Here is a 12,276-nt window from a genome sequence, read left to right on the forward strand (position 1 = left end):
TTGAGTCAGATATTAATAAATACCAGTGCTTAGTAGAAAATACATTTTAATATGCTGTGGTAGTGCAACTCACTAGGCTCTCACAGAGGTAGACACAGGAGGAAGGTTTATTAGGACATGAAATAAACCACAGCAGGGTTCAACAAAACAAACACGGCCTTTCTGGCATAATGAGAAACAAAAGATAACGGATAACACAGTCCATAGGCAAGCAGGGTTCTGTCCGCTCAGGGTACAAAAACAACGTTCACCTCAACGCTTCTGTGGAGCTCTTTTGCCTCCACACAGACAGACTGGAGACTTCCTTGTCTCTAAACACACAACAGAGAAAAAAAAACTCAGTAGCTGGACATTTAACTTCCTCAACCACATCCTTGAGGTTGAGATATGGTGAATGGCCGTCCCACCCATCTCTTACAGCCACTCACACAAAACCCAACCCGGTCAGGGCAGATTAACCCCACTCAGCACATAACATGCTGGAGAGAAACTTCTGGGCTTAACATCACAGAAGATAGCAACCTTCGTGACACATATCTCCCCTCACATACTTCACCAGTGACCCTTTCACAATGCACATATCAAATGAAAAAAAAAACATGTAAGGCTTTGTGCAGACAAGGTTTTTGCGGATTTGTTTTCAGTAGATCGACTCAAAAAATTCCACATAAATCACCTAAAAACACCTGAAAGACTCTACCTATTTATTTCAGTGTAAATCCTCTTTGCTGTTCATGTGACAAATTTGGAGAGTATTTTATTTTCCTCTTCAGGTTTTTTCTAGTGGCAAAAAAAGAAAGTCTAAGTCAGTGCAGGTCACAATGGGTTTTATCAGGACTTAAAAAAACACAATTTTTAAGCAGAAACTGCTCCAGAAAACTATTTTTTTGGGGAGGTTTTGGAGGACTTTTTCTTTTCCTGAAGCTATTTTGAAAAGTTTTGGATTTTTTTTTTCATGAACAGATTTTTTTGCCTGTACAGTACCTAGTTTAGAGAGGTTTCCTTCAGGATCCACTTCAAAGAAATGAAATGCAGTTATTTTTTTTCCCCAGGAATTATTCAAAACCTGAAGTGGAAAAAAATAAAAAATAAAAAATAAAACTTCCCATATGAACAGTGAAGTGGATTTGCCATAAAAATGAATTGGGAAAAATTTCAAAAAGTTTTGAAAACAGTTTTTGAGGAGGATGTTGGAGAGTTTCCACTCAAAACAATTCTAAAAAAAAGCTCAGTGTGAACATACTCTTTGTTATCTACACAACTATAAGAAACTAATAATTTATCAGGTAATTCAGTGTGTAAAAAATGAATGATATAAAAACAGAAAAATACTGAACAAAAATGATATAAATTACACAGTAATCTATATGTACCACCCAACTACAGTGGTGGCCAAAAATATTGGCACCCCTGCAATTCTGTCAGATAATAGTCAGTTTCTTCCTGAAAATGATTAGAATCACAAATTCTTTGGTATTATTATCTTCATTTAATTTGTCTTCAATGAAAAAACACAAAAAGAATTGTCCTAAAGCCAAATTGGATATAATTCCACACCAAACCTAAAAAAGGGGGTGGACAAAAGTATTGGCACCGTTTGAAAAATCATGTGATGCTTCTCTAATTCATGTAATTAACAGCACCTGTAACTTACCTGTGGCACCTAACTGGTGTTGGCAATAACTAAATCACACTTGCAGCCAGTTAACATGGATTAAAGTTGACTCAACCTCTGTCCTGTGTCCTTGTGTGCACCACATTGAGCATGGAGAAAAGAAAGACCAAAGAACTGTCTGAGGACTTGAGAAACCAAATTGTGAGGAAGCATGAGCAATCTCAAGGCTACAAGTCCATCTCCAAAGACCTGAATGTTCCTGTGTCTTCCGTGCGCAGTGTCATCAAGAAGTTTAAAGCCCATGGCACTGTGGCTAACCTCCCTAGATGTGGACAGAAAAGAAAAATTGACGAGAGATTTCAACGCAAGATTGTGCGGATGGTGGATAAAGAACCTCGACTAACATCCAAACAAGTTCAAGCTGCCCTGCAGTCTGAGGGTGCAACAGTGTCAACCCGTACTATCCGTCGGCGTCTGAATGAAAAGGGACTGTATGGTAGGATACCCAGGAAGACCCCACTTCTTACCCCGAGACATAAAAAAGCCAGGCTGGAGTTTGCCAAAACTTACCTGAGAAAGCCTAAAACGTTTTGGAAGAATGTTCTCTGGTCAGATGAGATAAAAGTAGAGCTTTTTGGGAAAAAGCATCAACATAGAATGTACAGGAAAAAAAAAGAGGCATTCAAAGAAAAGAACACGGTCCCTACCATCAAACATGGCGGAGGTTCCCTGATGTTTTGGGGTTGCTTTGCTGCCTCTGGCACTGGACTGCTTGACCGTGTGCATGGCATTATGAAGTCTGAAGACTACCAATAAATTTTGCAGCATAATGTAGGGCCCAGTGTGAGAAAGCTGGGTCTCCCTCAGAGGTCATGGGTCTTCCAGCAGGACAATGACCCAAAACACACTTCCAAAAGCACTATAAAATGGTTTGAGAGAAAGCACTGGAGACTTCTAAGGTGGCCAGCAATGAGTCCAGACCTGAATCCCATAGAACACCTGTGGAGAGATCTCAAAATGGCAGTTTGGAGAAGGCACCCTTCAAATATCAGGGACCTGGAGCAGTTTGCCAAAGAAGAATGGTCTACAATTCCAGCAGCAGAGCATTGTAAGAAACTCGTTGATGGTTACCGGAAGCGTTTGTTCGCAGTTATTTTGGCTAAAGGTTGTACAACCAAGTATTAGGCTGAGGGTGCCAATACTTTTGTCTGGCCCATTTTTGGAGTTTTGTGTGAAATGATCAATGATTTGATTTTTGCTTCATTCTCTTTTGTGTTTTTTTCTTGCAAGCAAATTAAATGAAGATAATAATACCAAAGAATTTGTGATTGCAATCATTTTCAGGAAGAACCTGAGTATTATCTGACAGAATTGCAGGGGTGCCAATACTTTTGGCCACCACTGTATGTTAACAAATATTACAGTTTCCTGGATAAAGCAAGGTCTAATGCAGTTGTGTTAGTGAAAAAAATTAAAATGCTACAGTTGTTAAAAGGCAAGAAAACACACACAAAAAGTAAATGTAAAAAAAAATGTAGCTGGTTAAAAAAAAGTCCTTTCAGGTCTGGATATTAAGGGGTTAAGATGTCCTTCATATTTCATACCATTCTGTAGAAGACATCAGATGTCTTTCCACCACGGCCCGAGGGCTCTTCTGTAGAACAATGAAAAATCGTAGAATTACCAGAACACGTAAAGTAACAATGAAGACAGATTCAGTGGTGAAGACGAGTTGTATGTGTGACATCACAGGATCTCAGGAGCAGACACTATTTTACAGCTATTTTCCTTGAAGCAAAATGATTGACTTTGGTGGAAAATGTATCTCAGACACCGTGTGAAATTCACTCAAAATTTAGTTTCTCAAGAGAAATTATGTTCACTTACAATTCCCCAAGTCTGAAAAGGACAAACACTTTCCCACAAGTTCATGAAGTAGGTAAAATGTCAGTGAAATGCAAGATCATATTCTCCTGGTTTGAACAAAAACAACAGAATTCTACATTGTTACTTATTTTTGCATTTCTTAATGCAGAAATTGTGCTGAAATTTGTCCTTACTGTAAAAAATTAATTACAAATCAAATCGATAATTTACATAGATTTAAACAGATTTACTACTTCTTTTAAAATATCATTTTTTTTGTTTGCTATTCATTTGCTGTTTCAAAATTTTAGGTATTTACTTACAATGTTTGATACTATCTGCTGTCTATGGTGGCTTCCAGGTTTTCCCCCCAACAGATGTTTATGGGAAAGAAGGATCGAGCACTTGTAATTTCAACCCTCCACCCAAAAAACTTATAAGCTCTTGGATAAGCAAGGCACTCATGCACATTGAAGACTTGAGAAAAATACCTGTCTGGTATGACTGGTATGACTAGCTAAATTAAAGACTATACTGCCAGAGGGGGAAGGAGGCTGATTCCATCCTAATCCAGCCCTCAACAGCTACTCTTGCTCTTGTATATGACTAGCTTAATCAGAGATTACACTGCCAGAGGGGGAAGGAGGCTGATTCTGTCCAAATCCAGCCCTCAACATGACTAAATAGCAGCGTTAAAGGGAAAACATGGAAGCAAAAATTGACATGTTTTATGACTGCCAAAGCACATTCCCATGGGTAACGTGCAAACCAAGAAAACATATAGCTGAACTTGACAGTAGTGTTGAGCCACCCCCGTAGTGTTCGAGTTCGGTTCGGTTCGTCGAACACCCGTGTGTTCGCCGAACTGTTCGTCGAACTGTTCGTCGAACACCTTCGAACACCGTTAAAACCAATGGCAGGCAAACAAAAACACATAGAAACACATAGAAAACACCTTCAAAGGTGTCCAAAAGCTGAAAAACTGCTCAGAAGACATAACTAACACATGGAAAAGTGACAAGTACATATAGTCATGCGAAAATAAAAGAGGTGGAGGAGTAAAAGGAGGGGGAGACACAGATATAGGCATGTCATGCCCTTCTAAAATCCAAAAAGTGAGAAGCCGACACGGCCAGTCCGCTCCTGCCCGTGCCACCTCCGTGTCGCCGGGTTTGTGCCAGACCCGCGGTGAACCCTGACGGCCAGCCCCCCTCTCCCAATACTGGTGCCTGTCCGCTGGTGGGTCGAGCGAGCCCCCCTGTGGTGGAGGCAGCTCTAAGCTTTTTAATTTAAATTGTCTCTCTAATTTGAATGAATACACTTTAAATCCATTTACAAGGATCTATTGGAGGGCAAGTCTCATGCCAGCAGCCGCGGTAATTCCAGCTCCAGTAGCGTCCACTAAAGCTGCTGCAGTTAAAAAGCTTTTATAAGGATCGAGCTCGGCTGTCCACCGCAAGGCATCCTACTGCCAGTCCCAGCCCCTATGCCTTGGGGTGCCTCCTGATGCTCTTCACTAAGTATCCCATGGTCCCGAAGCATTTCCTTTGAAAAAATTAAGTGTCTAAACTACAGGTGGTGCAGCTTGCTTAACAGCCGGGATAATCCGCTTACTAGCAGACACTGCTACTAGGCACAAAGTATTTCCTGGGCTAGATGCAGTTAAAAATTTGTAATTAGATACTCTCGTTGGATGCTGAGAAAGCATTCCATAGAGTCTCCTGGCACGCCATATATGATTCTCTTAAAAAGCTTGGGGTAGGGGTCTAGGGGACCCTTTTATAGCCAAAATCACGGCCCTGTATCGCAATACGTCACCTAGGCTGAAGATAAATGGAACTGTAGCACCCTGAGGGCTCGGTTGCTAAAGACGTATTGCACCTCACCCAGAGGTGTGATATCTCACTCTCAGGTAAGGATGGAGTGTGGATCAGGACCCGACACCTGCATGCATTACACCACATTGCCGTGGGGCAGGGCGACCAATATGCCCCTGAGATGGGCACGACAGTCCCTGTCCCTGGCTGGAGTGGGGGGAGGGAACACTGAGGAAGGGGAACCCTGTAGTGCAGGAGCAGGGAGGAAGCAGTTCCTGGGTGCATTGAGAAGGGAGTATAAAAGGTGGGCACCATCTTAGTTCAGTGCAGAGAAGTCTGAGCAGAAGTGGCAGGGAGCAGGGGCTCTGCATGAGCTCTGCTCCGGAGGCGGGCCTAGTAACAGAGGCCCAGGCCTGGAAGAGGGAGAAGGAAGGAAGAGGAGCGGAGAAGGCTCCAGGAACGAGGAATGAAGGGATCCCAGGGGTGCGGACGGGCGAGTCGCCACCGCACGCCCGAATCCACCTGCGTGGAGGGGTCAGGCCAAAGGGGGAGACCGGTCCCCGAACTAGTGGAGGCAGGAAACGACCCTCAGCTAGAAACCGGAGGCTCTGACATTTTATGTGGCGCAGCCCCTCGCTACACCCGCTAGGAAGGCACCACATAGGGTCAGGGAAACTGGCGCCAAGTTTACCAAGAGGAGGCCCGAGGCAGCCGGACAGAAGTGTTGGTAAGAAAGGCCAGACAAAGGACACACAAAGGGGGTCCTGTGAAGTGCTCCAAAGTTATCTGGGAGTTGTCTGAGCCCCTCCCCTGGTGAGCACAGTACGACGTGGGCAGCCGTTACCTGCAGACGTGGTCTGGATAATAAGAACTGTGAGTAAAGGCCCTGAACTGCATCACTGACTCCGTGTCGTTACTGCTGCTGCCCTGCACCATCACCCCCATCCTCCGCATACACTGCCCTGAGGCTATACTCCTCCCGTGGGGAGTTATGCTACGCTCTGCTGCACCCACAACACCAGCCTCAGTGGTCTGCCCTGTAGCGGCGGTTCACTCTGACCGCAATCCACGGGTGGCGTAGTCGGACATTTAAACATGAAAACCACATAAATAGTTCCGCCACTGGTTTGACCGCCCTGAGCCACGGAACTGGGTCGCCGCCACGAAGACTACAACCACCAGCATCCACCAAAAAGGGTCCGGCTCCGGGTGTCCCAAGGCCCAGGGGGTGCGTCAGAACATTTTCATCACCTTTCACAATCACCAATGGGACAAGGCAGTGATGTCCTCTGTCCCCTCTCTTATACATCCTAGTGACGGAGCACCTGCTCTCATCAATTCGCCATAACCCCAATATTAGGTGGATTGAGGTGGGAGGCACCGAGTACAAGTGCTCTCTATTTGCTGATGATGTCCTAGTATATATCACTCAATCACATATATCCATCCATGCTGTTATGGCTGAAATAGATCACTTTGTTACATGGTAAAATTTTAAAATCAATGCAGCGAAGTCTGAGGCCCTCGATGTCTCCCTCCCCAAATCCATATAGGATTCCATCCAGTCCAACTTTCCCTTTGCCTGGCCCTCACAGGGTATCAAATACTTAGGAATTCCTATTCATAGAGACCTCTCCCATCTATGTTATCTTAATTTTGGGCCCTTTATTGAACAACTCCATACAGACCACGGTTGGCAAGTTAGAACTGTAAGATTCACTACGTGAACCACTGGTGTTTTGTGGAAAAGCACATGTACACTGCGTTCCAAATTATTATACAAAAAGTGTTTAGGAGTGATAAGGGAAGAATTTGTTTGTTTGTCAGTTAAACTCATTGATGGTGATGTGTGTCAGGGCTCTTTATATCACTGTAAGCAATTGCAGACACCTGTGCTAATTAGTTTGGCAGGTGTGTCCAATGAAAGGCAAGACTACTTAAGAAGGCTCTCTCACATTATTAAGCAGCCTACATTTTCTGCCAAAATGGGAAAGAAAAAGGATGTGTCGGCTGCTGAGAAGCAACAAATTATGGAGTGTTTAGGTCAAGGCATGACTACAATCAACATTGTGCGATGATCAGGATGAAGTGTCCTAGCAATCAAGAAGTATGTAGCTGATTCACAGTACACACGTGTGCGTGCTGATAAGGGCAAATTGAGGACTCTTTCCTACAGGCAATTACGTCAGGTTGAAAGAGCAAAAAAGCCTTGTCATAGCAGCAGACAAGTTTTTGAAGCTGCTTGTGCCTCCAACGTCCCCCGAACAACAAGATGCAGGGTCCTTCAGAGGTTTGCAGCTGTGCATGCGCCATCCTGTCGACCTCCTCTATCCACTTCACACAAGCAGAAACGGCTCCAGTGGGCCAAACATTACATGAAGACTGATTTCAAAACTGTTTTGTTCACGGATGAGTGCCGTGCAGCGCTCGATGGTCCAGATGGATGGAGTGGAGGATGGCTGGTTGATGGACACCCCACGCAAACACGGCTACAGCGCCAACAAGGAGGAGGTGGAGTAATGTTTTGGGCTGGAATCATGGGGAGAGAGATTGTCGGCCCCTTTAGGATCCCTGAAGGCGCTAAAGATGAACTCCATAATGTATGTGGATTTTCTCAAACAGCACTTCCTGCCATGGTTCAAGAAGAAGAACCGTGTATTTCACAGCAAGATCATTTTTCTGCATGATAATGCACCATCTCATGCTGCACATAAAACATCTGCATCTCTGGCTGATATGGGCATAAAAGGGGACAAACTTATGGTGTGACCCCCATGCTCCCCTGACCTCTACCCCATTCAGAACCTTTGGAGCATCATTAAAAGGAGTGTCTATGATGGCGGGAGGCAGTTCACATCTAAGCAACAGCTCTGGGAGGGTATTCTGTCCTCATGCAAAACAATTGAAGCAGAAACCATCCAAAACCTGACAAATTCAATGGACGAGAGAGTTCAGAAGCTCCTTTCGAACAAGGGGTCCTATGTGAAAATGTAACATCACCTAGAATAAAGTTTTGAGTTGAAAACTGTTTGATTTCAGTTTCTAACAACCTGCTAATGCTTATAATTTCAAAAATGACCATTTTTTTGGTCTTTATTAAAATGAAAAGGTTGATCGAAAAGTTTGGGGGATCTAAGAGTGTGGCAACCCAGTAGTCATGATTACTTCGAATTCTGACAATATGAGGGTCATGCTGCAGGTAGTGCAGCAAGAAGGCACTTATGTGCCTTGCGCATCTCGGAGCCCCAAAATTATTTTCCGGGCTAGATGCAGCTAAAAATTATTTTTAATTTTAAATCTGGTGAAGCTTTAGTATAGATGGCCTAATAGGATCAGTGCTGCACACTGCTACAAAGCCCAAATTATTTTCCAGTCAAGATACAGATAAACATGATTAGTAATTTGAAAGCTTAAAACGGTTGGTAGGGTGATTTTAACCAATCATCAAGCTTTTACTCTCCCCAGGATGACACAGGGGTAGAAAAGTCGTTTCGGATCCATGATTTGTTCATCTTTATGAACGTGAGTCTGTCTACATTATCAGTGGAGAGCCGCGTGCGCTTATCTGTCAGCACACCACCAGCAGCGCTGAACACACGTTCAGACAGAACGCTGGCTGCGGGGCATGACAAGATCTCCAAGGCGTAAGTGGCTAGCTCCGGCCATTTATCCAGATTGGAAGCCCAAAAAGAGCAAGGGTCCAGTGACACAGTCGTGGCTTCAATGTTTACTTGGAGATACTCCTGTACCATCGTCTCTAGGCGTTGACTATGTGTCAGACTTCTTGTCTCCTGTGGCCTTGCAAAGGATGGGCTAAAAAAGTGGTGAAATGATTCCGCAAAATTGATGTTACCAGCAGATACTGTGGTTCTGTTACGGTTTGAGTGCTGAACACTTGACGGTCCCACGGTTGGCAAGTTGGAACTGTGAGATTCACTACGTGCACCACTGGTATTTTGTGGAAAAGCACATGTAAGATTCTGCAACAGTCTCTGCTGATACTCCTGCATGCGTGCATCCCTTTCTATGGCAGGAATAATTTCTGCAAATTTACTTTTGTACCGGGGATCTAACAGTGTGGCAACCCAGTAGTCAGGATTATTTCTAATTCTCACAATTCGAGGGTCATGTTGCAGGTAGTGCAGCAAGAAGGCACTCATGTGTGTTGCGCATCCAGGAGCACCAAGTCCCTGTTGTGTTGGTGGCGAGGTAACAATCATGCTTCCTTCCTCTGTCCTCTCCCCCCAACCTCGCACAACAGAAATGTGATCAAGGTCTCCCTCATCTGATGAGTCTTCCATCAGTTCGTCCTCCACTTCTTCCTGGGCTCCTGCACCTTCCTCACTAGTTTGGCTGCTACCATGCGCCCTGGTAAAACTATCTCCCCCACCCTCACATGCCTGCCGCCTTGGTGCTGCCGACAGTCTGGACCTTGCAGATGTTAGCCCTTCCGCATACAACTCCTCCTCCTCTACTTCCTCCACCTCCTCTTGTGCCACCACCTGACTCCGAATTCTGTTTAACATGTGCTCCAGCATGTAAATCACCGGAATAGTCATGCTGATAATGGCATCGTCAGCACTAAACATCTTCGTCGCCATTTCAAAACTGTGCAGAAGGGTGCATAGGTCCCTGATCTGAGACCACTCCTCCAGCGTGATTTGCCCCACCTCTGAATCTCGTTGGCCCAGGCTATACGTCAGAACGTATTGCACCAGGGCTTGTCGGTGCTGCCACAGTCGCTGCAACATGTGCAGAGTTGAATTCCACCGGGTAGGCACATCGCATTTTAGCCGGTGAAGTGGCAGGCCCAACGACTTCTGTAGAGATGTAAGTCGCTGAGCTGCGGGATGCGAACGGCGGAAGTGAGCACACAGCGACCGTGCCCTCTGCAGAAGGCCATCTAGTCTGGGATAGTGGGCTAAAAATTGCTGGACAACCAGGTTCAACACGTGAGCCATACAAGGCACGTGTGTGACATTGCCCCGGCGAAGGGCCGCACCCAGGTTTGCAGCATTGTCGCACACGGCCTTCCCTGGTTTCAGGTCCAGTGGAGACAACCATTCATGAAATTGGTTCTCCAGAGCTGACCACAACTCCTCAGCTGTGTGACTCACATTTCCCAGACATTTCAATGTAAAAACCGCCTGATGACGTTGAGCCCTACTGCCAGCATAGTAAGGAGGTGTGCAGGATCCCTTCTGCGCAGTTAGAAAGCTTGTGGCATGACCAGACAGGCTTTGGGTGCAGGTGGAAGACCGAGAGGAGGTTGAGGAGGCAGAAGCAGTGGAGGAACTTTGACATAAAGAGGATTGACGCACAACTCGTGGGGACGGCAAGACTTGGACAGCAGCCCCTTGTCCTGCTGTCACCATAGTTACCCAGTGCCCAGTCAGCGACATGTAACGCCCCTGTCCATGCCTACTCGTCCAAGTGTCTGTGGTGAAATGCACCCTGTCACACACAGAGTTTCTCAAAGAAGCGGTGATGTTGTGTGCGACATGCTGGTGGAGCGCAGGCACACCTTTCTTTGAGAAGTAGTGCCGACTGGGCATCTGGTACTGGGGCACTGCGACGGACATAAGGTCTCGAAAAACCTCTGTGTCCACCAGGCGGAAAGGCAGCATTTCTGTAGCCAAGAGCTTGCAGATGGTGAAATTCAACCTCTTAGCTTTCTCATGGCTAGGAGGAAATGGTCTTTTACTTGTCCACATCTGAGGGACCGAGGGCTGGCTATTGTGCTTAGACGGGGTTGATAAGGGTGTCCCCGGCAAACTGCCGGTCTGTGAGGAAGATGCAGGCGGACATGTTAGGTTGCCTTGATCCAAAGGTGGTGCTATCGATGTCGGACAGCGCTCAACACCAGCTGGTGTTACCACCTCCAAAGAAAATGATGACCTGCCAATCACGCTGGCTGTTGCGGGTAAAGAGGTGGCAGGTCTGCGCCCCAAAACAGGTGTGACTGCTGTCCCCCCAGTCACAGAGGATGAAGAGGCCGCGGATGCACAAGATATGGCAGACGGTGATTGGCCCGGCCGGCTAGGCCGCATTGTAGCACACTGAGCTTCCCACTGCAACTTATGCTTCATGTCCATGTGCCGGTTCATGCATGAAGTACTCAAACTATGTATTTTTTGGCCTCTACTTAGCTTTTGCTGACAAATGTTACAGATAACACGAGTTGGGTCATCTTTATCGATCTGAAAAAATGCCCAGGCTATGCAAGGCTTAGCACCCATGCGACCTGAAGAGCCACCACGACTTGTGGTGAGAGGCAGAGTTGTGTTTGAGGATGCAGTTGTTGACGTGCTTCCAGTACTACGTCTCTGTCCAGGAAGGCGCAACCTGACCTCGTCGTCACTAGCATCTTCCTCCACCTCCTCTGCTGACCTCATCTCTTGGCTGACTGTGGGTTGACAGTAAGTGGGATCTCCGACCTCATCATCATCACCCTGTGCGTTATCACACCCGTCGTCCTCAGAGCCAACCTGTTCCTGCCCTGACAAAAAACTAAAGTTGTCGCTCCAATCAGGTATTTGAGTCTTATCATCGTCTTCCTCATTGTCTCCACCAACAGGAGTTACAGTTTGGGAATGAGGGTCTACATTATGGTCAGAACCTTCTGCGTCTGGTCCTGGATCCGACTCATAAAGATTCTGGGCATCAGTGCAGATCATTTCCTCGTCTGGATTCACAGAAGCGCTGGAGTCGACCTCTGATTCCCAGGCTATAGTATGAGTAAACAGCTCTGCAGACTCAACCATCTGTTCTACCTCACACTCAGACGGGCAGCTGGAGATTTGGGAGCTGTGAGGAAGCAAGTGCGATTTGGGTGACACCTTTGAGGACTGGAGTATTTGTGATGTTGAAGTTGATGTGGAGGAGAGCCCACTTAAAGGAGCACTTGATATCCGTTGAAGCACCTGCTGTTTTTGTGCCTCATCTGGAATTTGTAGCGATTGGCGTGGCCGTAAGAAA

The sequence above is a fragment of the Phyllobates terribilis genome, unplaced genomic scaffold, assembly GCF_046119375.1.
Source record: "Phyllobates terribilis strain yellow unplaced genomic scaffold, ASM4611937v1 Scaffold_1__5_contigs__length_1240528914, whole genome shotgun sequence".
In the NCBI taxonomy this organism is placed as follows: Eukaryota; Metazoa; Chordata; class Amphibia; order Anura; family Dendrobatidae; genus Phyllobates; species Phyllobates terribilis.